We start from the raw sequence: 27,862 nt of genomic DNA, 5'->3' as shown, positions 1-27,862 counted from the left end.
TCTTGAAAATGTCTTTTTGATAGGACATGTTGATCCATGGATTTTTGTGGATTTTTGGAGTTATGCATTTTAGATTTAGCATCTAAATTGCTTACAATAACAATGGTACATGTGCATGAGGATGGATGACTTAGATATTTTATGGATGGTATTATGGAAAGAGATTGTGGGAAGGGATTCAAGGATGTGTACCTTTGTTGATTTTTCTTAGGGATCATTTGAGGTGATGAGGGGTGGATGGAGGGATGTAACGACCCAAGATGGATGGAAGGGATGAAGTGTCTAGCTTTGGTATTGGAAATATGCCGGATTTGGTTAAGTGTTGTCATTGATGTCAACACTATATCCCAATTGGATCTATCTTGGTTAGTCTTGGTGATCATCTTGGTTTTGGCTGTGATTCTTATCCAATATGATCAGATCTCTTGAATCGGTTTTGGATGCTTATTCTAATGGTTATATGCTTTCTATATTTTGGTGGTTTCATAATTTGGTTATCACTTTTGGTATTTTTGATTACCAACTTGTTCTTGGCTTTCTCGGCAAGTTTTTGGCTTTACCGGATTTTGGCGTTCCCATTTAGCTTTACCAGAATGTTGTTTTGGTGACTTGGTCAGTGGATTTTGGGTCCGGCTTATGGAATCAGTTTCTATCATGATGTTGGTGCTTCTTGATCATATCACAAGTGATTGGTGATTGTGGATTATATGGAATTCTACTATGGTGGTCCTATTTGGATCCGATTAAACTTTCACTCAGGGTTTCTACCGACAAGTGAAGTGTGTTGGATTTTGGTCGTAATGGAATCCCTAATGGATATAATTGTTTGGTTATTTGATTTAGGTCCATTCTATGTAATGTAAATCATAATATTGGTCTGGTGGTATCATGTGATGTAATTTTTATAATTATGGGTTTAGGGTTTAGTCGACCTTGTCAATAAGGTTGATGATCTGTATTTATAGGTGACTTATTCATGTAGTTTGGTATGTGATGGTTATGATTGGTTAAGTCTCTGTTATCAGAGAAAGGATTAAGTATGAATAAAGTCATATCATTCAGGAGAGGGTTGGAAAGGTTTTGTATTGTAGAGTAGACATCAGTGCTTAACTGAAACTGAATCAAGTATTTGTAGATGCTACATTCACGGTTCATTGATTTTGAGATTGTAGTCTGATGTTTATGTAAGTCAATGAGACTTCCCTTTGTGATGAGCAGTTCGCTATAGGTTGTTGGCCTTTTTGCAAGTGGAGACACCATTGTAATTATTCATAATACTATTGTAGAGTATTCTTCTGATTGTGAGTGGGGTTTCCCACCGTGGCTTTTCTTTTTCTGAGTTTTCCATGTCAAAATATTGGTGTTGTGTGTGTTGTGCTTTCATGATATATCTTTCATTGTGTTTGTTGTCATTTGCATGAAGATTCCATTAATGAACTGTTATGTTGTCATTGATGTCAATTGTAAATGCTTATGATGTTGTAATAATGTTGTTTTGCAACTGGTAGGTGAGCTAGTGATAGAAACCAATATTACTTGAAAAGAAGTGAGATCAACCAGTAACCCTACCTGTTGATGTACCAAACCCTAATCGATGGAGCTTGGTGAATCAGTTGTATTGGTTTATGATCAAATGAAGAATGGTAATGATTATGCCACACATGCATGTTATATAAGAAGAGTTTCAAATGGTTTTTGGCATGTAGAGATAACGGTTTTATCTTGGGAATGAATGAGTACATTGCATGAAGTGGAAACCGCATGTTGAGTTACAAGGATCAATGAAGTGGTGATCAAGGAGCGGTTGAGGTTGTCTTGAAGGATGTGCAATGATTGCTATGTAATCCAATGGCCATACTTGAACTGATTTGTTTGTAATCTCTATGTGATCTTAGGTTTGTGATGTGTTATCAATCTGTTGTTTTTCTTATAAGGTCAATGATTTTTTTTTTGTAGTGTTGTCAATTTTGGTTGAATGTAAGAGTGATTGGTTGCCGAACCAGGAGATGTGTATGTAGTATGTATAAAGGTAGATAGGTGCATGAAAAGGACCTAATCAAGCAGAGTAGTGATATTCACTAGATAAGAAAACCCCTGTTATTCTCTAACAATTACAACAATCAAATACCTTAATAGGGTAAGCTCTAATAGGCTTAGTGTTATCTAAATACTCTAACCAGGTGATCTATTATCTTGGATTTCAAATCCTCTACCAAGGTTACTCCTAATCGGGTATTTCTTCGAATAGGGCATTATAGTCAATCCCTTAACTGGGTGGTTCCTAACAGGACCTATTCTTAACAGGACTTTTGTAAAAGCTTTAACAAGCTTGGCTCCTAATAGGGCAAACTTTAGAAGAGTTCTGAATACTTGTGGGTATTCATCCCCGCCATGGTTTTTCCAATTTGGGTTTCTATGTCAAAATCATTGTGTCAAGTGGAGAATGTTTTTATGGTTATGTTTGCTATGGTTAATTTGCTTAGCAACTAAATCCACTTAGATATGATATGATAACCGACAACAATTTGAAAAGTTATTTTACTACTATTAGCAAAGTATTTGGATGTTTTGGTCAAATGGTTTGTGAGTTTCAGAGTTGTTTTACATTTATTCAGTTATGACAATCAACCGGTGTACTTGATAGTAATATTGCAATTTGTAGTTCAGTGTTTGAACCAGTTAGTTCTAAGTTTGACTTGAGTAGTTGTTTTTTGGTTTGGTGAAAGTTTAGTCAGTTTTCTATCTACCAATTCACCTCCCCTCTCAGTTTTTTACTAGATCCTTATTGATTCATCATACCATTAGTTTTGTGCTTTGGTATAAGGTTTATAATTGAATTAATTGATGTTAATATTAGTAAACTGATTCACCCCCCCCCCCCCCCCCAATAGTTTATTGTCAGTATCAGTGCATTCCAACAATTGGTATGAGAGCATGGTCCTCTCTGTAGAAGCTTAACCTCTTGAAAACATCTAATGGCAATTACATCAAGTTCTACATTCAATCCTTACCAAAAGGAGAGTCCCATATTTGATGGTACAAATTACAAGATATGGAAGGAGTGAATGAAGATTCATCTCAGATGTCTTGGAGATAAAGTTTGGGAGATGAGAATGATGTGAGAGGAAAAGAAGCATTGTTAAGCACCCTATCTAATGAAAAGCTATTGAATGTCATAAAGTTGGAGAATGCTAAGATGATATGAACAAAGCTTGAAACTCTTTATGAAGGTGACCAGGCTATGAAATTGCTAAACTTGAAGGTTTCCAGGTAAGATATGAAACTTTAAAGATGGAAGAAGATGAGAAGAAAAGTTCTTTCATGGATAGAGTCAATGAGATTATCATGGGTATTAAATGTTGCAGTGGATCTGTCAGTGAGCATGATATAGTGTCAAATGTTCTAAGAGTTCTACCTCTAGTTTACAATATGAAGGCTACTATTATCAATGAAATTTGTACAATGTCAAGTACCCATGTGACCAGAGATACACTACTTGGGAAATTGACTGTTTTTGAACTTGAAGAACTTGGAGATCAGAGTGCTTCTAAAAATGAGACTACATTTAGAACATTTGCCTCTAGTAAGAAGAAGATAGATTGGAAAGATATGTATGCTAATTATATGGAGGAAAACGAGAAAGACGAAAGAGAACTTGAAGAGATGGAAGCCCTTATTGCTAGAACAATTCCTAAAGGACCAGCTGGAAGTACGTATGAAGGAAAGGTCCCTTTTAAATATTTTTCATGCAATAAGATTGTTCATTTTGCATCTAGATGTCCTCAAAGAGCTGCTAGGAATCATGAAAGATTTGTGAGGAATTATAAGCCTAATCCTAAATATTAAAGCAGACTGAGATTCAGAAGAAATAAGGGTAAATCATGTTATTATGCTGGTGATAATGATTTTGGTATTTTTGATGATGATGATGAACCTATGAGTGGATCCAGTAATGGTGCCCCATCTGGCAAAGATTGAGTCTTTATTGCTATCAAGGATGATTCTTTGGAATCAGTCATTGAAGCAACACATACTGAGGAAAAGGCCTTGGCTACTAAAATTAAAGAAAATGATGAATGGGTTATAGACAATGGTTGCTCACATGACTAGTGACAAAAGAAAGTGCTTATCACTACAAGAATTTGATTGTGGATTGGTTAGATTTCGAGACAACAAGGCATGTAGGATCAAAGGCAAAGGAACAATATCATTGGATGGTAAGACTAATACTAATAATTTTTATTATGTTGAAGCCTTAAAGAATAATCTTTTAAGTGTAGGTCAGATGGTGGATAGAGGATTTCATTTTCAATTCAAGGATGAAAAATGTAAGATTGTCAAGATTTTTGGATTGGTGATTGCTTCCAGAACTCAGACTAATGGAAATATTTTTCATTTGAACTCTAGTAAGAAGACTTGGTTGATTGCTCAGATTGATGACAGTTGGTTATGGCATAAGAGGATGTGTCATGTAAATTTTGATTTCATAATAAAGATCAGTTCAATATCGACTATCAGATATTGGCCCAAGATTGTTAGACCTCATAATCCGGTATGTAGAGAGTGTCAAATGAGTAAGAAAATTAGAAATTCTTTCATAAGTGTACATGATAAATCTAATGAAATTCTTGATCTTATTCATACTAATTTATGTGGACCGACAAGGACTAAAATATTTCAAGGTGATAGATATTTTATGATACTTATTGATAACTATTCTATAATGATGTGGGTGACATTTTTGAAAGAGAAATCAGAAGCTTTTGATAAATTCAAAATATTTAAGGCTATGGTTGAGACTGAGACATGACTGAAGATAAAGTGCATAAGATCATATCATGGCAGTGAGTTCAACAAATTTTATGAAAGGAATGTTATTAGGAGACAACTTTCTGCACCTAGGACTCCATAGCAAAATGGATTGGTGCAAAGAAAGAACATAACAATTTTGGATGCAACAAGGACGAAGATGATAGAAGCTAAATTACGTGATATCTATTGGAGAGAGGTTGTCAATACCATTGTATAAACTTTCATCAGAGTAAACATAAAATGTGATACCGATAAGACTCCTTATGAATTATGGTTTCGTCATACTCCTACTATCATATATTTTAAAATTTTTGGAAGAAAATATTACATTAGAAGAGATGATGCATTAGGAAAGTTTGATCCTAGAAGTGATGAAGGAATATTTTTGGGTTATTCCACTAAGAGAAAAGCATATAGATGTTATAACAAAAGATTGAAAAGAATAATGGAAACCATAAATGTCAAGGTGGATGAGCATGGCAGTATTCAAATCAGAGCATATGATTATGGACCAAAAGATGAATTTATCAGATCTATACTAGTAATGCAAGAATCAGTTCACAATAGCAAACCAGTGACACTAGTAGCATCAGAAAATTCAATAGTGATAGAGGTACAACAGAATGAGTCAGCAAATCAAGAAAATTCAAAGACTCCTAGGTATGTAAAGCTAAATCATTCTAAAGATCAAATTATTGGAGACAAAAGGAAAGGTGTGATGAATAGAGAAGGTTAGCTACTGAAGAGGTATGTTTAATTTCTAAAATTGAACCAAGATCATTCATTGAAGCAAGTAAGGATGAAAATTAGATAAAAGCAATGGAAGAGGAATTAGATTAGATTTAAAAGAACAAGACATGGGAACTAGTACCTAGACCTAAAGAAAAGAACATTATTGGAACTAAATGGGTTCTTAGGAACAAATTGAATAAGGAAGGTAAATTTATAAGCAACAAGGCTAGATTGGTTTGCAAAGGTTATTCATAGGAAGAATGAATTGATTATGGGAAAACTTACGCCCCGGTTCCAAGAATTGAAGTGGTAAGACTTTTTCTTGCTTATGTTGCACACAAGAACTACAAAGTATATCATATGGATGTTAAATGTGCATTTTTGAATGGAGATCTTAAAGAGGAAGTTTACATTCAACAACCTAATGGATTTTATTTATCATAAGACAAGGACATGGTTTGTAGATTGAAGAAAGATTTATATGGACTAAAACAGGCCCCTCGAGCATGGTATGCTAGATTGGATAAGTATCTTTCAAAACTTAGTTTCAATAAAGGTAATGTTGATAGTAAATTATATTATAATATTGATCATGATGACATAGTAACTCATTTAGTTGGGGGTTACCAACCCTCTGGAAGAGACTTAGAGATGCAGGGATGCATCAATTTGGTGAGCTTACCAGACATACTTTTCTGATCCGAGTTGATGAAGATGGTGATACTACTCAGGGGGAGTAGTCAATTTTTTGGTTCATTACTCTTGGTTTAGTATCTATCATTTTTCATTGATGTCAAAGGGGGAGAAGGTATTCATGTGAAAACTGCTAGATCTTTTGATGGTGTTTTGGGGATTGTTGGCATTCCTTAGCACTTGGATGTTTTTCACATTCAGTGTTGCCATAAATGCCAAAGGGGGAGATTGTTGGCATTCCTTGGCACTTGGATGTTTTTCACATTCAGTGTTGCCATAAATGCCAAAGGGGGAGATTGTTGGCAATATGATGGAATTTCTTAAGTTTTTTCATTGATGTCAACATTGTATCCCGGTTGGAGATTATCTTGTTCGGATCTATCTCGGTTAGTCTTGGTGATCATCTTGGTTTTGGCTATGATTTTGATCCGGTATGATCAAATCTCTGGAATCGGTTTTGGATTCTTATTCTGATGGTAATATGTTTGTTATATTATGGTGGTTTCATAATTTTTTTATCGCTTTTGGTATTTCTAGTTACTGGCTTGTTCTTGGCTTTCCTGGCTAGCTTTTGGCTTTATCGACTTCTGGCATTCCCGGTTAGCTTTACCGGTATGTTGTTTCGGTGACTTGGTCAATGGATTTTAGGTCTGACTTATGGAATCAATTTCTATCATGTTGTTGATTCTTCTTGATCACATCCCTAGTGTTTGGTGGCGTTGCATTGGATGACGTGCTATTATGGTAGTCCTATTTGGATCTAGTTAAACTTTCATTGAGGATTTCTACTGACAAGTGAAGCATGTTGGATTTTGGTCTTAGTGGAATCCCTGATGGATATAGTTATTTGGTTTTTTGATTTAGGTCCATGCTATGTAATGTAAATCATAAAATTGGTCTGGTGGTATCGTGTGATGTAATTTTTATAATTATGGGTTTAGGGTTTAGCCGATCTTATGAATAAGGTTGATGATTTGTATTTATAGGTGACTTATTCATGTAATTTGGTATGCGATGGTTAAGTCTACATCATCAGAGAAAGGATTGAGTGTGAATAAACTCATATCATTCAGGAGGAGGTTGGAAAGGTTTTGTATTGCAGAGTAGGCATCGGTGCTTAACCGGAACTATATCAAGCATTTATAGAAGGTACAATCGCAACTCATTCCTTTTTGGATTGTACTCCAATGTTTATGTAAGTCGGTGAGACTTCCCTTTGTGATGAGTAATGCACTCTAGCTTGTTGGTCTTTCTGCAAGTGAAAAACCCATTGTAGTTATTCATAATAATACTACAGAGTATTCATCTGATTGTGAGTAGGGTTTCCCACCGTGGTTTTTCCCTTTTTGGGTTTTCCACATCAAAATATTGGTGTTATGTGTGTTGTGATTTCATGATATATCTTTCATTGTGTTTCTCTTCGGTATAAATTTAATAATTAAATTAATTATTGTTATTGTTAGTAAATTGATTCACCCACCTCCCTCTCAGTTTATTGTTGGTAACAGTGCATTCTAAGAATTGGAACATAAAGATTGAAACTGGATGTGGATGAGGAAGGAATAGACTTTAGGATATAAGGACCCAAAAGGGGTTTGGAAGATGGGCAATGGAAACATTTGGTTTTATATGGGGGGATTTTAGATTCAGAAGAGATGGAAGGTATACCAACATCTTGAGTATGATACTTATTATTTTTTCAGAAATTGTTTTTCTAATAGGATACTTATTACTTTGGAAACAAGATGCAAGTCCATTTTGAGGGGGATGGGATGTGAAAGGGATTGTAAGCTCTTGGAGGAAACCAGAGTGGATGAAGGTGGAAGAGCCAAGTTGATATATATGGGATTCATTTATAGCTTGGATAGGGGTTGCAAGAATGAGATTTTTTGCAAGTGACATTTGTCCAAGGTTCAATGGACCATCTAGATTTATAGGAATCTGAGGTAGGGTCCCTGTAACCGGAGGAGTGACAATTGTTGGCATTTTTTATGATTATGTTGTTATTGTCATTGATGGACACACACTTGCTATGAGATCACTTTTTGTATGTATGAGTTATGCTCAACCGGTATTTGTTTCAATTTGGTATTATGTTATAGTCTTTAGACTATCAGTGTCTTGCAGAAAGTGTTTACCGATTTCAAGTGGCATGAAGACCTCAAGCGGTTCAAGGATCTCAAGCGGAACGGAGCAAAGGAACTAGAAGCGGCAGTTATCATTTTCCCAGTCTTCATTTCTGTCAACCGGTAATCTATTTAATAGTTAAACCGGTATTACTCTGAGTTACCAACCGGTAATCGGTAAAGTTTTATAAACCGGTAATACTCTATGATGAGTTACCAACCGGTATATCTTTGTGATGAGTTACCATCCATCGACACTTTGATGGTGATTTTGTGTCATGTTACCAAATGTGTCTAGATACAATGAGCCTAAGAACTTGTAGTGTAATCCTATTGGATCGACATGAAATTAGATTCCTTTTAAGGACATCATGTCTAGGGTTTTAGTATGTGTGTGTAGTTGTTAGGGTTTGTGGTGGTTGATGAATTCTTGTATGTACAATCTTAACAGAAAGGATCAAGTCTGTATGTTGTAACAGAGTGTGGATTTACTAAAGACTGAAGTAATGCTGAAATGCATTAGCAATGATCTATCATGGATCTAAACAAGCAGACTGTGCTATTTGCTAGATCATTCACTTGTTGATTACTCACATCTTTGACAAGTTAGAAACCCTTAATCGGGTAGGCCCAGAAAAGCCTTTGTAAATCCTCTAACAAGGTGATTCACATCTATGGATCTAAAATCCTCTCACAAGGTAGTCATTAATCGGACTTATCTCCTAACAAAGATTGAGATTGCTAACAAGATCTATTTTGGTAAAGAACATTGTATGACCTTAACCGGTCTAGTTACTATTCTACAGATAGTTACTTGTGAGTTTCATCTCACCATGGTTTTTCCCAGTTGGGTTTCCACGTCAAAATCTCTTGTGTTATGGTGATTGTGCTTCTATGGGTGAATGCCTTACTTGTTGTTTGGTTTGCATTTGTGTTAACTAGTTTGTTAGCTAACTGTTATACTGATTTACTACTAGACTAATAAAGTGTTTGAGTTCAGTATTTTTTGGTATACTAATTCACCCCCCCTCTTAGTATTCATCAATTGGTATCAGAGCCAACCTTTCTATAAGTCTAACCACTTGGAAAGAGATATGGGAGAATACACTATGACGAAACTTACTCATCAACTCACTCAGACTGAGCAAGCCTGTGATGAACTTAAAGTCAAATATAAGGCCTCTCAGGCAAAAAGAAGAGAGCATGCTGAAAAACTGATGGAGCTAACTGAAAAAATTTCTTCTGATGAAGCGGACATGGAATCCCTAGTTCATGAAGTTGAAAAACTGAATGATTCCAATGCTAACCTAAGAAGGGAACTTGAAGGACTAACTATTAGAATGTGCCAAAAGCTTGAGAAATGGAGGAAAGTTGAAGATCTGGTAAAAGACAAAGATCATGAGATCTCCAAACTGAAGTAAAATGCAAGGTGAACTACACATGGTTGTTTCTCAGAATGCAACCTTGAAGGAATCCAATGCTGCTATTACCAAAGAACTTACTGAGTCAAATGAAATACTTGCCAAATTCAATAAGAGCACTGTCAAGCTGGAGTAGAAGCTTGAATTAGCTAAACTGGTAAAGAATACCAATGGACTTGGCTTCTTTGAATATGAGGAAGGTGAGACCTCTGGAACAAAGGATGGAGCATCGAAGGAACAACCCACACCAAAGGATAAAGGTAAGCAAAAGTTCAAACTTGTTTTCTTTAATTGTCTCAAGGAAGGACATGCTGCTAATGTATGTAGAAGTAAGGCTTACAATAAATTTCCTTATTTTCTAAATAATAAGCCTAGACCCAATAGATTCAATGGTAATTGTTATGCATGCAACAAGTTTGGGCATAGAGCATTTGAATGCAGGTCTGTCATGCACAACACCAAAAGGTATCCTTAAAGGAGTAAAGGAGAATTTTCTAAACCCTCTGGGAATCAAAACCCAAACCAATTTAATACCTATAATTATCAGTCAAAAAGTAGTGGCTATCAAGCGGCAACTGGATGGAGAGCAACCTGTTTGATCTATCATGGTAATGGTCACATTGTTGCAACATGCAGAAGGAAGAATGCAAACATTAACTCAAGCGGATATGAAGAAAACCTAGAAGAAGGAAGAATGGAAACATGATATACCGGTAACTTTGGAAGGAAAGATAGATGTTGAAACCATTCAAGCAAATATGAAGAAAACCTAGAAGAAGAAGCCAGAAGAAGTGATTCAAGAAGAACCGGTTTCTGTACCTAGTGTGGAAGTCACTAAACTGACAAACTAAGCATCAGAAAAGCTTAGGGGGAGAAAATGGTGAAATATCTCAAACCCTTGGTTTACACTAGTAAAAGACCTTAACCGGTAAGTGATACCTATCAACTGGCAGAAGACCGAAAATGGTAAAAGGAAAATTAGGGTTACGCCCTAATAGTGGAGCATTTATTATGGTAGGTGGAGAACTTGTTTAAAGGGATTTTTCAAGTCATTTTTCACTTATTAGTTCTTGAGCGAAGAAGTTTTTTTTAGCACTAAGCGACGAAAAGCAATTTGGAGTGTGTGGTGAAGTGTAATATGCAAGCCCTAAATTTTGAATTACGAAGGTATTTCTCAAATTTCTCTATTTATCATGGCTTCCGCATCACACTCTAGCTCTAGTGCACCCGTTGATATAGTAGACTTCATTCAACGGAAGGCAAAATACAATGCCCTATCTCAAATACCCGCTGGTCTTATAGTGGACAAAGGCATTTCTGATTACATTGATTCTAAAATTGAAGACTTAGGATCTCTTGTAATCCATTCCTAGTTGAGCTTGTTCTGCAGGAAGGACAAGAAGATTAAACCGGAATTTAGCATCCTGGAAAAGAAGAAGATTCCCAATGCAATCTATTTCCTTGAAGAGTTTTTAGATGATCACATCCACATCATTTTGAGTAGAGTGCACGGTGATAAAATGTACTTAGAGTGGACGCATGACATCACACTGAAATTATTCATGTCGTCACTGGTTTCTGTAACGTCAGTCAAGTGTCAGCCCTAAGGAAGATCAGCAAGATGGAAATGACCAAGCTCACCGATTCTGTGAGCAACCAATGGGGAATGACCATCAATCCCATCAAGGATGATCTGGTCAAATATGCTTGCATGATAATAGGTTACCGGACATTTTATGTTAGTAGGATCAACTATGTCTCTGTTGCAGTGGTAAATGCTCCCTATCGGATGATCATGGAAGATGCATCATTTGACTTATGCACTTGTATGCAAAGGCAACTTTTGGTGAACCTAAAGTTGATTAAATAGGACAATGCCTTGAGATTTAAGTTTGGACAACTATTGGTTGGGTTGTTCTTCTACTTCCAAGGTTACTTCCGAGGAGTCAGAGATATTCAGTAGTCTGCCGACCAACTGGTTACAAAGCAAATCAAGGAAAGCCTTCAAGCGGTTGGAACCGGTTATCCAGAAGTTCTGAACAAATACTTTGCTGATTTCAGATGCAAAATGAGCCAAAGAGTGAGAATATCAAGTGATATTGTTAAGCAATATGAAGATGACATCTTCTTCACCATCAGAGTTGATGAGTGCATAATGGAGGCGGTTGAGCCTAGACAGGAAGAAGTGGAACCGACAGGATATGAGGTAATGTATGACATGCTAGATGGGTATGACTCTACCCTACTTGCCTCACCTCTTGATCCAAAGGCAAAGAGAACCAGCACCTATTTGGAAAGGGTTACACCAATTGAAGAACTGTTAGTAAAGAAGGGAAAGGCAGTGCCTTCAGTATCGGCACCGATTACCGTAGCAAGTCCCAAAGTGACCAAGCGATCACCAACAAAGAAGAAACCAGAAGCTGCACCTGCCAAAGTCTTTGAGAGAAAGCGGAAGACAAAAGACAACACACTAGACTCAGAGGACATTGTGTCTGAAGAACAACCTAAGAAGACTAGCCAAATGAGTAAAAAGACAAATAGTGAACTAGGAACATTTGCACTGGTAAATATTGATATTTCCTCCTACAAACCTTTGACTCATTGTCAAAGAACTATTAAGAATGTTAGAAGAAAATTTCTTAGTGATTTGCAAGAATATTTTGATGATTTCAATGATAATGAGAAAGAGGAAGTTGAACAGGAAGTCATTCAATATTTTCTTAATGTGTCAAATTCAGAACTTTATGAAATTATGAAAAAATAGAAAGTCCTCTTCTTCATGAGAAGAAGGAGACTCTTGTTGCTAGAAGGCAAAGTTCCTGAAGTGGTTAAAGATACCCACTCTCATGCCCAAGCCACTTTAAGGTTGCATCAAGTGGCTGAAGCTAGCAAAAAAGTTGAGCAAGAACCAGCAACCAATAAACTGGATGAGGTATATGACAGTGAAGGAGAAAAGGTCACCGATCAAATGGACCCTATTGATGTTGATGCCTTGAATGGTGAAAATGTCACTCTGGGTAAACCATCAAAAGCAGCAAGACAAGAAAATCAGGACATAGAAAAGGCTACCAAGGAGCAAGCAGAGAAAGAGAAGAAGCAATAGGAAGAAGAAAAGAAGAAACGGGCAGAAGAAGAGAAAAAGAGAAAAGAGGAAGAAAAGAAAAAAGAGGAGGAGAAGAGGAAATGAGAGGAGGAAAAGAAAAGAAAAGAAGAGGAGAAGAAGAAACAAGAGGAAGAGAAGAAGAAGAAGGAAGAAGAAAAGAAAGAAGAAGAGAAACGTCAAGAAGAAGAAAAGAGAAAGGAAGGGGAGAAGAGGAAGTAGGAAGAGGAGAAGAAGAAGAAGGAAGAGGAGAAGAAGAAGAAGGATGAAGAAGAAAAGAAGTGGAAAGAAGAAGAGAAGAAGAAGGAAGAAGAGAAAAGAAAGAAAGAAATAGAGGAGCAAAAGAAGGCAGAAGAAGATAAGTTAAGAGCCAAAGAGAAGGAGGAAGCGACACAGAGCACACAGGTGAAGACCCCAAAGGTGATCGATAGTCAAGCCAAATCGACTAACATTACCAGTACCATTGACCTTCAATCTCCTAACGAATCAGAGCTACTACAAAGCATTAAGCTTGCTCAAGAACACCTAGAGGTGATAAGGAGGAACAAGGAGCAAGACGTGATCCAAGCTACAATGGACACTCTTACCGGTTTGATACCCTATACCAACCTCCCCAGTACTAATTCCTCTCTGACCCAACTAAAACTCTTATGCATAGTTGTGGAGGACCAGGTACAAAGCCTGAAAGAGGTTGTCGAAGTGCATGCCAAGAAGGAGCATCAAAAGGCTTTGAACATTGCCTTCGTGAAAAAGTAACATGAGCTCCAGTCCGATCTGCAAAAGGCACAAAAGGACATCAGAGATGCAATGGATGAGGGGAAATTGCTGCTCAGTAAGATATGTCTACCCCATCTATTTTGTGATGATGTGCTTTCCCAAAAAGACAAACTAAAAACTGATTTGTAGACATTCATAAGCACCTTCAAGACCCCATATGATTCCTTTACCGCTTATGGGCAAACCATTCACTGGTTTCAACTTCAAGCTACAAGAATTGATTTGGAGATCAGCAACCAGACCAAGGATTTGCAAGAACTACAACTAGTTCTACTACCAAGACTGCGAATACTTCAAAAGTGCTATCTCAATCTGGATGACTTGACAGTTACTCAAGAGATGAGTACCTTGGACGCCATGGAGGAACAGGTATCCTAGATGCAAACAGAGAGTGAGGTTGCTACCTCATTACTTGAGTCATGGTCCTTATCCATGAAGCAATTTATGCAGGACTTTAAATCAGTTTTTGACAAGTTTCACTCTTTATTATCATAAACATTTATTCAGCTAATAGAAATAGGGGTTATTCAACTGTATTTTGTCAATGTTGGCAAAGGGGGAGAAGTATTCTGGTATTTAAAATTTTGATGCATGTTATGTATACTCATGTTTATCTTTGTAAGGAGATAGTATACAATTTTTTTTTCTGCAAAGGGATAGTGTATATGCTTAGGGGGAGTATTTTTTATTATGGCATATTTTTTTTGTAACACTTAGACATCAAAATTTATCCTAAGTGTTGCCATCAATGCCAAAGGGGGAGATTGTTGGCATTTTTGATGATTATGTTGTGATTGTCATTGATGGACACACACTTTCTATGAGATCACTTTTTGTATGTATGAGCTATGCTCAACTGGTATTTGTTTCAAACCAGTATTATGTTATAGTCTTTAGACTATCTGTGTCTTGCAGAAAGTGTTTACCAATCTCAAGCAGTATGAGGACCTCAAGCGGTTCGAGGATCTCAAGCGGAATGGAGCAAAGGAACTAGAAGTGACAGTTATCATTTTCCTAGTCTTCATTTTTATCAATCGGTAATTTGTTTAATACTTAAACCGGTATTACTCTGAGTTACCAACTGGTAATTGGTAAATTTGTATAAACTGGTAATAGTCTATGATGAGTTACCAACCAGAATATCTTTGTGATGAGTTACCATCCACCGAACCTTTGATGGTGATTTGGTGTCATGTTACCAAATGTGTCTAGATACAATGAACTTAGGAACTTGCAATCTAATCCTATTGGACCGACATGAAATTAGATTCCTTTTAAGGACATCATGTCTAGGGTTTTAGTATGTGTGTGTAGCTATTAGGGTTTGTGGTGCTTGATGAATTCTTGTATGTGCGATCTTAACAGAAAGGATCAAGCCTGTATGCTGTAACAGAGTGTGGATTTACTGAAGACTGAAGTAATGCTGAAATGCATTTGCAGTGAGCTATCATGGATCTAACCAAGTAGCCTATGCTATTTGCTAGATCATTCACTTGTGGATTACTCACATCTTTGACAAGTTAGAAACCCTTAACCAGGTAGGCCCAAAAAGCCTTTGTAAATCCTCTAACAAGGTGATTCACATCTATGGATCTAAAATCCTCTCACAAGGTAGTCTTTAATTGGACTTATCTCCTAACAGAGATTGAGATTCCTAACAGTATCTATTCTGGTAAAGAACATTGAATGATCTTAACCGGTCTGGTTACTAGTTTGCAGATAGTTACTTGTGAGTTTCATCTCACCATGGTTTTACCCATTTGGGTTTCCACTTCAAAATCTCTTGTGTTATGGTGATTGTGCTTATGTGGGTGAATGCCTTACTTGTTGTTCGGTTTGCATTTGTGTTAACTAGTTTGTTAGCTAAACTGTTATACAAGTTTACTGCTAGACTGATAAAGTGTTTGAGTTCAATATTTTTTGGTATACTAATTCAACCGCCCCCCCCCCCTCTTAGTTTTCATTAGGGATCTTGTTTAGGATTGGGATCTTGTGGGAGATTAAGAGCTTATGCGGGATTAGGAGGAATATTAGGATTGTGAGATGGATTGATATCATGACATGGAGATGAAGGAAACTTTGATCTTAACTTGGAATGGGATCATGTGGTGTAGTGGAAGGGATGATTGGATCTAAAGATGGAAGGAGAGCATTGGATGGAGGGATTATTTTTTCTAGAGATGGAGTGGAGGGGATGGGATCCTTATATGGAAAGGAATCATGAGATGGAGTGGAGGGTAGACATGGATTTTGAGATTGAGAGGTAGGTACCAAAATTTTACTCATAGCTCATTTTGGTCGACTATTTGTGTCCTAGTAGCTAACTGAAATAGAAGAAAGATGCATTTGCAAATCATTTCCATATTACATTCATATGCAGGAATGAATTTATAAAATATTACACAACTTCATTTATACAAATGCATGAAATATGAAAAAGATTTGACAAATATTTTCTGAAAGAGTAATCTTTATTTAAAAAATGTAAATTTTATCTCACACAAGTTGTGAGACTAACCATTTCTTGTTCAACACAAATTGTGAAACACATATACATGAATAAGTAAATCAAAGAATTAATGTGCATGAAAGGAGGTAATCAGTCATTGCCTGAATGACTGGTTCACTGGTTGTCTTAGGTAGATATTGTACAAGCCTTGACTCCTCTTTTCTCCTTGCTCCTGATTCCTACGAAAGACATAACAATAATGTTATAGATATTCTCTAAGCAATGACTCATTACAAAACATGCATACACATTTACCTATGCATTTATACATTCATCACAATGTGCATAAAAGGAGGATGCATATCTTAAGTATGCAAGAAAGCCATCAGATTGTCATGAACGCCTAAGATATGCATATTATTTCTAACATTTTTGCTTCATGTGCACATACAGGTATAATCATGTTCATTTTCAGCATGTGGAGTAAAATTTTGTCTCTCACAAGGGTTGAGCCTAGCATGCTTTTACAAGGTAGTGAGGAAAAGCAATGAATAATCAAGCATCTAAAGTTAATGCATACTCAAAACATAATTAGGAACTATTAAAGGGACATGGCTATATGTCATGAAACCTTTTAGTTTGATACAAGGGACTCTGATGATTAAAGTATGCAACTACAGTTGTAGAAGATTAAGGAGAAGATGCATTAAAGGACAGTTAAATTAATGTGCAATTTTTTTCTGAAGGAACGTATGCTACTATAAAGGAAAAGAAGCCATGGTATAATCAAATACTAGTGGTAGTATCATAATAGAGAGAAAGATTCATGATCATATTAGCAAGAAAGAATGCAAATAAAGATGGATCAACATATAAGATTAGTGCATAGCAAAAATATAATAAAAAAACTATTAAGGGGATATGATATTAAGTCATGAAATGTTTTAGTTTAAAGTCAAAAGCTATACATAATAATTAGAATACAACCATCTTAGTATATTATATAGTGAATAATAAGAAGAGAAGGTGACAAGCAGTGTCTATCATTAAGATTATTCAGAACCAGTCCTTCTGGCCAATAAAAAAATCCAGTTGCGGGTACAGCAGAGCCAAACCCAATCATTGTGATTAAGGTTCAGGAGCCTTAAGGAGATTATCCATCATCCAGATGTCCTATTTTTGGATAGTCTCAAATTTTCTCAACAACTCTATGATCAATTGAGATATTATATCTAAGAATCAACTAATGAGTGAAAAACAATGCAATGGTGGAGTATATCACAGGTACATGCACAAAGCTAAATAAGTATTGATTGATAAAGAAAAATATAGATCGGTGAAAATAATTCTATAGTATTTTGAATCAATCACTATGTTAAGATAACCATCGCTGTAAAGGACAAAGACTAAGTTGTGCTTAGTCATAGAAGATTCATATACTATTGTCTTATTGAGAAAATATGGCTAAAACATGATAGAGTATGAAATGTATCAAACAATGCCAATATGAGAAGTTCTAATCATTATCAAGGTTAACTGACAAAATCATAGTTGATACTATCGGAAGCTCGTACAACAAGGATCATTGCCAAGAACAGTGGCAAACATAAAGAAGTTTTAGTGACAAAAAGGTAGCCTTTTGTTGTACATCACATTCAAAACAGTTCTCCATAGCTGATCAAAATAAGGATCATTAAATAGTGGGCATTCATTTCACCCCAAAATATGAGGGTGCATTCACAATGACCTTTGAGGGGATGATGACTTTCAAGGACAGTATCCTTGTTTCCAAAGATCAAGATCATCAAAATGATAGTCATAGCATATTTAAGAGAATGATATTGATGATATAGACATTCACCAATCCAAAATGGAATAACAGTTTACATACTAGTATGTAGAAATAGTGATGTTAAATTGCTTATACAGAAAGATTGTCAAAGCCATCCTAGAAGCAAGGATACAAGGAAAACATAGTCATCTATATGAGTAGCCTAAAATAAGAAGGTCTTGATAGCAAGTTGGCTAAGACAAACAATAATATGATTCGCCATCTCATGAATAAGTATAAATGGTGCTTATTGCCAAAGAACAATAGATAGGGTTTTGACAGTAAGCTCATCATGAGTAGTTACCAGTTAAGAAATCAGAACTTAGCACAATCAATAAAAATAATACCAGATAAAACCACTATCAAATCAAAAATCCAAAAGGGGTTTTCAAAGCGTTTGCATGTCAAAGATACAAATACAAATTTATAAGAGCATCTTTTTCAAAGATAACAACAAGTGCAGTCTTTCACAAATAGCTCTTAGATCTACTTCAAGGCAGTGTCTTAGATCTGCTTCAAGGTAGTGGGATTTGTCAAAGACAGAATAGTGACCTATAATAATGAGTTTCAAAGGAAGAATTTGCAGGTTGGAGTCACAACTATATAATGAAACCCTCATCATAAGGACTCTCGTAGATCAAAGATCAAGAACTCATTACAACAGTCACCTACACAATATACTATAGCAACAAACACATGATACATTCTGAGATCGTATGTTTGTGACAATAAGAATATGGTGAAGAGAAACAACCCCAAGTTACAGTCAAGTTCAAACATGGTGAAAGAGTAGCCAAACTAAAGAAAACTAAGACACAATTACCAGAAAATAATCATGCTAAGACACGTAAACAACTACAAGAAGAACAAACTATGAAGTGATTTTCAAATGCATTGATTTTAAGCTATAATAGTGTTTTCAAATCAGCATATCAAGCACGATAGTCAAGGTTAACAAAGATTTACTAGTTGCAGCCTATAGATAAGTAGATGAATTCCCATAAGGTATACATCATGAAATCTTCAAGAAATCCATCCTTAAAACATGGTGTCGCCTTCTAAGCAGAGCAGAGGAAAAATAATGATAGAGATTCGAATGCCAAAAGTGCAGATTTGTAGTGACTAGGGTTTCACATCTTTCTTGACCTAAAGTTTCTTCAAGAAGCTTCGATGGAAAAGATATTTTTTCATCTATTTTTCATTGCAATATGTCATGGAAATATATGTATGCCTTAGCAAAAAAAATTTGCAATGGAAAATTCTTATAACTTTTTGAAGTTAAATAGATATGCCACATGGAACCATATGTATACCACCTCAACAATTGCCTTTATTGAGTCCTATTTCATCATGACCAAACTATAGAAAGTGAAGTTTTGCTTTTGTGTATGTAATCATTGTGTATAATAAATGTATTTTAAGATGTTTTTATAAATCTTAAATTCATATTATCATTTCTTTATTGCAAAAGGTATGACTTAGTCGACTTAGGGGGTTAGTTATCAAGGTTCTTGTTGCTTGTAGGACTCATTGAATATCACAAACATTGGGAGAATATATGGGGACAAGTTCGTGTAGTTGGAGAGAATACAATAATAAGTTTTTGACCAATTTTTGTGCCTTTTAAGGCAAAATTGATGACTTATTGAGTTGGACTTGGTCAAAGCTGATTTTTTAATTCATTTAGTGCTCTTTTGGATGAGATCTAGAGGCTAGATTTTGGGGATTATTGTTGCATCCGACCCAAGATGCTTAGGTCCTATTTTGGTGGAGTTTTTGGAGGAAGTGTGTAGTAGAGGTTTACATTCACTTAGTTATCCAATTTTGAAGTAGTTCTTGATTGTGCAGATTTGGGCCTTAGTGACTTTTAATAGTCATTTTCTCTGTTTTGTGATATTTTTGTAACTCATATATTTTGATACATGCATAATCTACCTTGGAGACTATGTTCTGATTAATTAAGAAAAAATAGGTTTTTAGGACCTGAAACCTTTAACAAAGGAGATTAAGATAAGACAATAAAAATTCTAGAGCTTATAAACCACTTACAAAATGACTGGCAAAAAAGACAACAAACGAAAAAAATAGCTAAAGAAAAAAATAGCAAAGAAACAAAGAAAGCACTAGACAACTATAGTCTTCAATAGGTCCTCCACCCTTTTCACTAGCTGGTCATAGGTGGCCCCAACAGCTTTGAGATCTTCCAGGTCCTTGTTAGGTTTCTTTTCTTTCTTTTTGCCTTTGGTTCAGGTTTTGGGTCCTTGAGAGTCCCCTGTTCCTTCAGTGTCTAGATCAATATCCAAGGTCTCCTTCTCTTCATCCAGTTTGCTGATGAGAGTAATAGTGTTGCTAGCAAAAATCTTCAGGATGCTTAAAATATATTCAGCAATACTCTTCAGGTACTCCTCAATTTTGCTGACTTTATTGGCTGTACCCAAGATAGTTTGATCATTAGCGTCAACAAGATTTTTCATTTCTAGCAGATCTTTCTCTATTTTCTCAAATTTGGGGTTGAAGGAGTCTCTTATGTTTTCAGCTTTTGCAATGGTATTTTTCAGGTCCTCTATGTAATCAGCCATAGTCCTCCCTTCCCCAGTGTTGATGGTTTCCAAAATTTGAATTCTGTTGATAAGTCTTTTGTTGTCATCCACATCTTTCTTGTAACCAGTTATAAGCCACTCCATAGTATCCATGAAACCTTGCATAGGGTTAGGGGGAAGGTCAACCTTACCAGGGATATCCTGTTCCTTTTTTGGGGTGTCCTTAATAGTAGTTGTGTCTTCAACACTAAGAACCTCACCCGTGGTCACCTTCTTTGGGTTCTATTTGGTTTTTGAGGTCCTTTCCTACTTATAAACCTCCAGCTCCTTCACATTCTCCTCCTTCCTCTTGTGCTTATTTCTGGTCTGGGTGTGAACTCTAGTTTTCTTTTTCAACAAACCTTGAGGGTTCTCCTTCTCTGAGTCTTCAGAGACCTCCTCTTCAGAGGAAGGGCTAATCTGGAGGATTCTGCCTTTAGGTTTTTTAGCCTTAGAGGAAGAAGGTCTTGTTTTAATGGATTTCCTCTTCTTACCAATTTCGTAATCCGAAACATCCAAGCTCTCCTCAGAATCACTCGATGGGTCACTATCAGACTCCTCATCCACTGAAGTGTTTTCATCTTCCTTATGATTTTATCTAATTTTTCATACCTTCTTTGTAAGAGATGCATTATGCAGGTTGCAGATTGTATTTAGATGAATGCTATGAGTTCTTTATTGCAAAGTTTTTCTTCCATTATTGAGAAAATACATTCAAATATTTTTTTGAAATGTTTATGTATAGACATGTTAGAATGAGTTGTGTGAGTTCATTTATGTCATCTTAGTATTTAAGTGTCTAGTTTTTTGAGTATCATAACTCAAAGTTTGGAGTACCACTTAGTCATTTTTCTTTAGTTTGCCGTAGTAGGCTTTACTTTTCAAGTAATCTTCTTTCCCTTTTCTTAGAAATCACTAGTTTTAGAGTGATGACCAACTAGGAGCTAACCTTATCTGGAGGTTCAATCCAATTATAGGTGACCCACAACCTTAGAGTGATCCCATGTATCTCTAGAAAGCTTAGTTTTATAACTTTACATAGGGTGCATTTATAAGAGATAACAATTTTTGGCATGCCCGGTGGGACCGTTCGAATCGAACTAGTCAGATTAGTGTTTATTTCTTGCTAGTTTTGATATGCTATCAACAAATTGTAGACTCGTGTGAAGTTATTTTTTTCATGTCCGGAGACTCTATCAATAAAAATAATAGCAAAACCAGTGCGTATATGAGAAAGATTCAAACCAAAAGTTCAAGTTCCAGAGCTTTTGAGTATTTGCAACTACCACCGCCCAGGAGACAAGGTAGAATAGCCAAAAGGACTCCTCCACGAAAAAGAGTACAGTCTACACCACCTAGTGTTAGACCAAAATCAACCCATTCACCTAAGAGGAGGGAAGACCACCCAAAAGGCAACATAAAGCTCGTTCAGCCTGTCCCAATTCTAAAGTAACTAGAATAGTTTCTCCAATAGTCGCTGCATTTGCTACATCAATTCAAGTTCTGGTCTTGCAAATACCAACAACTCTAATAGCTAGAAATCAACATTCTGCTCCATTTAATAGAGGTAGTCCATTAAATCTCACACAACATGATTTTATTCCTGTAGCTAATTTGAAAAGCTTTCCCATTTATACAAGAGAGGATAAGACTACTCCAATAGAGCATATTAGAGACATAGATTCTTTGTGTGGAGTGTGTTGGCATTATGTGAACCGGTATAAGGACATAATGACATTGTATGTTGTCATTGATGTCAATATGTTGAAGACGTGAGAATCGTCATATGAGAGAACCGGCATAACATTGTGAACTGACATTTGTGCCAAAGAGAAGTGATGTGCTTGTTCAAGATGAACCGACACATGGAAGTGTTGTATGACTACCGATTGGTAGTCTCAACTTCAGGGTTTTCAGTTGAAGTGCTTCAAGCCTGTATGGCTCAATTGGTGACATTGTGTGATGAGTTAGCATTGTAATGAAGAACAGATCATGTTGCCACGTTAGCTTTGTGTGCCTGAAGGATCTTGCATAAAGGAGATTGTTCCTATCTACCTCGAGAATGTGCTACCGTTTGAATTCCTTAACCTAACAGGTTTAGGGTTTAGGGTTTATGCTACCAACCTATTTATTTTCCTATAAGGTCGATGTTGTGTTTCTTTCTAAAGTTGTTGGCAAAAGTTGTGTGTGTGTATCCGAGAGAAGGGATACGTAATTCTTGCTAGACCAAAAGGAGAGAAGTGATACCTACAGAGTGTAAGTGCAGAAGGTGAAGATGAGCTTAAGCAGATCTGCATTGGCATTGAGTGTTGTTACTAGATCATTGTAATACCTATTGATCTCTAACCACCTCAACAGTTGGAAAATCCCTTAACAGGTTAGCCTTAACCGGCTTGCTAAAAATCCTTTAACAGGGTAATTCAAAGCTACTGAGTTCAGAATCCTTTAGCTATTGAATTCATGAAATCCTCTAACAAGGTAACCTTTAATAGGGTTTAACCCTTAACCTTTTGTAATGTCTCTAACCGGACAAGGCTCCTAAAAGACCAGACTTCTAAAGAGTTCAAAAATAGCTTGTGGGTATTCATCCCCACTGTGGTTTTTCCCAGTTGGGTTTCCATGTGAAAAATATGTGTGTCATGTGTGATGATTTTATCTTGTAATGCTTTGCTATTGTCTATTAAGCATATGATGGTTATGTGTTTTATGCCTATCAATAAAACATGTTGAACTAGCTATTATTATGATCTGATGATAGATTACCTATTTATGCATAAGGGTGAAATGGTAGTGTAGTCTCAAGTTGAGCGAAAAGCTAAGTGGGTAACTGGTTAATGCTTGTCTCAAACATTCTTAGGTTTACCAGTTGCACTTTGTTTCAAACCAGTGTCACTATCTCCCAGTCATTTGAAGTGTTTGCTGTCAAACCGACTTTGGACTGTACCTTTGTCTATACTGATTCACCCCCCCCCTCTTAGTACTAGTTTGGTACTACTTGCTCTTCATTAATTTATCAATTGGTATCGAAGCGTCCTCTAGGTCCTCTGTTATAAGCTTAACCACTTGAGGGAAAGATCCTATTGTAATTATGAAGAGGGAAGGACCAAAGTTTAAGAAGGAAAATTTTGGTATGTGGAAAGATAGGATGAAGATATTCATCAGAAGCATGGGTGCTCAACACTGGAGCTATGTTGAGAATGTCTATGCTGCCCCTACCGATACTCTCACCGATGACCAAAAGAGAGAAATATAAGAAAATGGGCAAGTCATGGAAGCCCTTATTAGTAGCCTATCTGACATTGAGTTTATTGATGTTCAGGACAAGGTAAATCCCAAAGAGGTATGGGATGCTCTTGAAAATATCTATGGCAGTGATGAACATGTAAAATAGGCTAAGGAAGAAATCCTGAGAGGGAAGTTTGAAGATATGCGGATGGTTGACGGTGAGGCCATTCAACAATATGGAATAAGAATCAAAACTATTGTTGGAGATATCAACAATGTAGCTGGTAAAATAGAAGACTCCACTGTGGTAAGAAAAGTCCTAAGATCCCTATTGTCGGTCTATGCAATAAGGGTTGCCGCTATTCAGGAGCTAAGATCAATAGACAAGACTAAGGTATTCTTGGACTCCATCATTGCAAAATTGACAACCTATGAGCTAAAAAGTTTTGATGGCAGTGTTCAAAAGACTGAATTGGCTTTTAAAGCTTCTGTTATTCCATCCAGAAAAGGAAAAGAAGCTAGCACTAGTGCTAAACCAAGATAGAGCAGAGAAATGGATGATGATGAGATTCTGATGGCATTTGAAGCTCTCCTTTCCAGGAAGCTTCCTAAAGGAACTGGTTGTCACTCAACCAAGTACCAGTAACAGTGTTCCTACACCAACAAATGTAGATGCTGATACTGATGGAGATGAGGATGAAGAAGAAAAGAAAGAGGAATCCATCAAGACAATTCCTCTATATGTCAAGCTGAATCATGATCCTAATCAGATCATAGGAGATAAGGATGCAGGAATCCTTACAAGAAGAAAGGTCAGAGAAAACTCATGTATGATCTCTAAATTTGAGCCTAAATCATTTAAAGAGGCACATAAGCATGAAGACTGGATCAAGGCAATGGAAGAGGGACTTGACAAGATAGAGAAAAATGGTACATGGTCATTGGTACCCAGACCAGAACATAAAAATGTCATTGGCACCAAATGGGTGTTCAGAAACAAGCTGAATGAGGATGGCATAGTAATTAGAAACAAAGCCAGACTGGTGTGCAAAGGATATACCCAAGAAGAAGGAGAAGACTATGGTGAAACCTTTGCTCCTGTAGCCAGATTGGAAGGATTTCGTATGCTTCTTGCATATGCAGCTTTTAAAGGATTCAAGGTATATCAAACAGATGTAAAATCTACATTCCTAAATGGTGTACTTGAAGAGGAGGTGTGTATTGAGCAACCAGATGGGTTTGCCCTATCTGAAGACAGTGACATGGTATGTAGGCTACATAAAGCCCTATATGGATTAAAGCAGGCACCTAGGGCATGGTATGAACATCTGCATTCCCATCTTGTGAAGATTGGATTTGAGAGAACAAGTGAAGATAGCAATATCTACTTGAAGTCCAAAGGAGATCAGATGCTGACCTGTGAGGTTTTTGTTGATGACATTATCTTTGGTGGAGATGACAAGATGAGTCATGAGTTTGCTGATGAGATGAAGCAAGAGTTTGAGATGTCACTCATAGGGGAGATTAAGTTCTTCATTAGACTGTAGATCCAACATATGAGAGATGGAATCTTTATCACTCAGTCCAAATATGTCGAAGAGGTGTTGAAGACCTTTGACATGGAAGATAGCAAACCGGTTGGTACACCGATGGTGACCGGTTGCAAATTATCAAAAGAGGATGATTCTACATTGGTTGATGAGAAGGAATACTGATCAATGATTGGTAAGTTGCATTATGTAGTGCATAGCAGACCGGATATTGCACATGCAGTTGGCATTACTGCAAGGTTCCAGAAAAGCCCAAGAGAATCCCACTTGGTTGCAGTCAAGCGGAATCTTAGGTATCTGAAGGGAACAATTGACTATTGATTGTGGTACCCATACATCAATGATTTCAACCTGAAAGTTATCACAGATGCTGATTGGGCAGGTAATGTGGATGACTGAAAAAGAACAACTGGTGGTGCATTCTTTCTCAGTGGTAGACTGGTCTCATGGATGAGAAAGAAGTAGAGCTGTATCTCTCAGTCTACAGCAGAAGCAGAGTGTGTTGCAACTTTCATGAAATGCACTCAGACAATCTGGATGAAGCATGTATTAGATGCCTTCAAAATTCTTGTATCTGAACTAGTAAGCATATTTTGTGACTATACTAGTGCAATTAATATCTCCAAGAATTCGGTTTTACATTCTAGAACCAAGCACTTTGGGCTTAAGTATCATTTCTTAAGGGAAAAGGTTCAGAATAAAGAGATTGCACTGGAACATGTTTCCAGTAAGGAGCAGTTAGCGGACATATTCACCAAGCCTCTCCCAAAGGCTACATTTGTGTATTTAAGAGGTGAATTAGGGGTACTGCCCCTTCAGGAGTTGAACTAAATGTATATGCTTCACATGAGTCATGTATTGCATACTCAAAATTTTCTTCAAGATTGATGTGTTGAAGGATGCTACTCCTTAGGGGGAGCAGCATAATGGAACGAGGAAGCTTGTGCCTTCACTTTGGCATTGTTGACAAATGGGGAGAAGATGTGAAGCAGAGAAGATGTGAAGTGGAAAGATATCTTTGTATATTGCCATCAATGCCAAAGGGGGATATTGTTGGCATTATGTGAATCAACATGAGGACATAATGACATTGTATGTTGTCATTGATGTCAATATGTTGAAGAGGTGAGAAGCGACATATGAGAGAACCGACATAACACTGTGAACTAGCATTTTTGCCAAAGTGAAGCGGTGTGCTTGTTCAAGGTGAACCGGCATATGGTTATGGGAATTGACACATGGAAGCATTGTATGACTACCGGTTGGTAGTTTTAACTTCAGGGTTTTTGGTTGAAGTGCTTCGAGCCTGTATGGCTCAATCAGTGACATTGTGTCCTGAGTTAGCATTGTAATGAAGAACAGATCATGTTGCCACATTAGCATTGTGCGTGTGAAGGATCTTGCATAAAGGAGATTGGTCCTATCTACCTCAGGAATGTGTGAAGTCTGTAAAAGGGTGATAACATGTGATGGGTAATTCAAAGCTATTGAGTTCGGAATCCTTTAGCTATTGAATTCATGAAATCTTCTAACAAGGTAACCTTTAACAAGGTTTAACCCTTAACTGGGTATTGTAGCCATCCCTTAAACGGGTGATCTCTAATAGGATCGGTTCCTAGCAGAACCTTTTGTAATGTCTCCAATCGAACAAGGCTCCTAATAGAGAAAACTTCTAAAGAGTTCAAAAATAGCCTGTGGGTATTCATCCCCACTATGGTTTTTCCCAATTGGGTTTCCACGTGAAAAATATGTGTGTCATGTGTGATGCTTTTATCTTATGATGCTTTGCTATTGTCTGTTAAGCATATGGTGGTTCTGTGTTTTATGTCTGTCAATAAAACATGTTGAACTAGCTGTTATTATGATCTGATGATAGATTACCTATTTATGCATAAGGGTGAAATGGTAGTGTAGTCTCAAGTTGAGTGAAAAGCTAAGTGGGTAACCAGTTAATGCTTGTCTCGGACATTCTTAACTTTACCGGTTGCACTCTGTTTCAAACCAGTGTCACTGTTTGCCAGTCATTTTAACTGTCTGTTGTCAAACAAATTTTGGACTATATTTTTGTCTGTACTGATTCACCCCTCCCCCTCTCAGTATCGTTTTGGTACTACTCACTAATCATTAAGTTATCAATTGGTACCAAAGCATCCTCTAGGTCCTTTGTGTTATAAGCTTAACCGTTTGAGGTAAAGATCCTGTTGTAATGATGAAGAGGGAAGGTCCAAAGTTTAACAAGGAAAATTTCGGTATATTAAAAGATAGGATGAAGATATTCATCAGAAGCATGGGTGCTCAACACTGGAGCTATGTTGAGAATGTCTATGTTGCCCCTATCGGTACTCTCATTGATGACCAAAAGAGAGAGATACAAGAAAATGGGCAAGTCATGGAAGCCCTTATTAGTAGCCTATCTGAAGTTGAGTTTATTGATGTTCAGGACAAGGTAAATCCCAAAGAGGTATGGGATGCTCTTGAAAATATCTGTGGTAGTGATGAACATGTAAAACAGGCTAAGGAAGAAGGCCTGAGAGAGAAGTTTGAAGATATGTGGATGGTTGAAGGTG

The sequence above is a fragment of the Cryptomeria japonica genome, chromosome 6 (assembly GCF_030272615.1).
Source record: "Cryptomeria japonica chromosome 6, Sugi_1.0, whole genome shotgun sequence".
NCBI classification, from domain to species: Eukaryota; Viridiplantae; Streptophyta; class Pinopsida; order Cupressales; family Cupressaceae; genus Cryptomeria; species Cryptomeria japonica.
Note: the sequence above shows the minus strand (reverse complement) of the source record.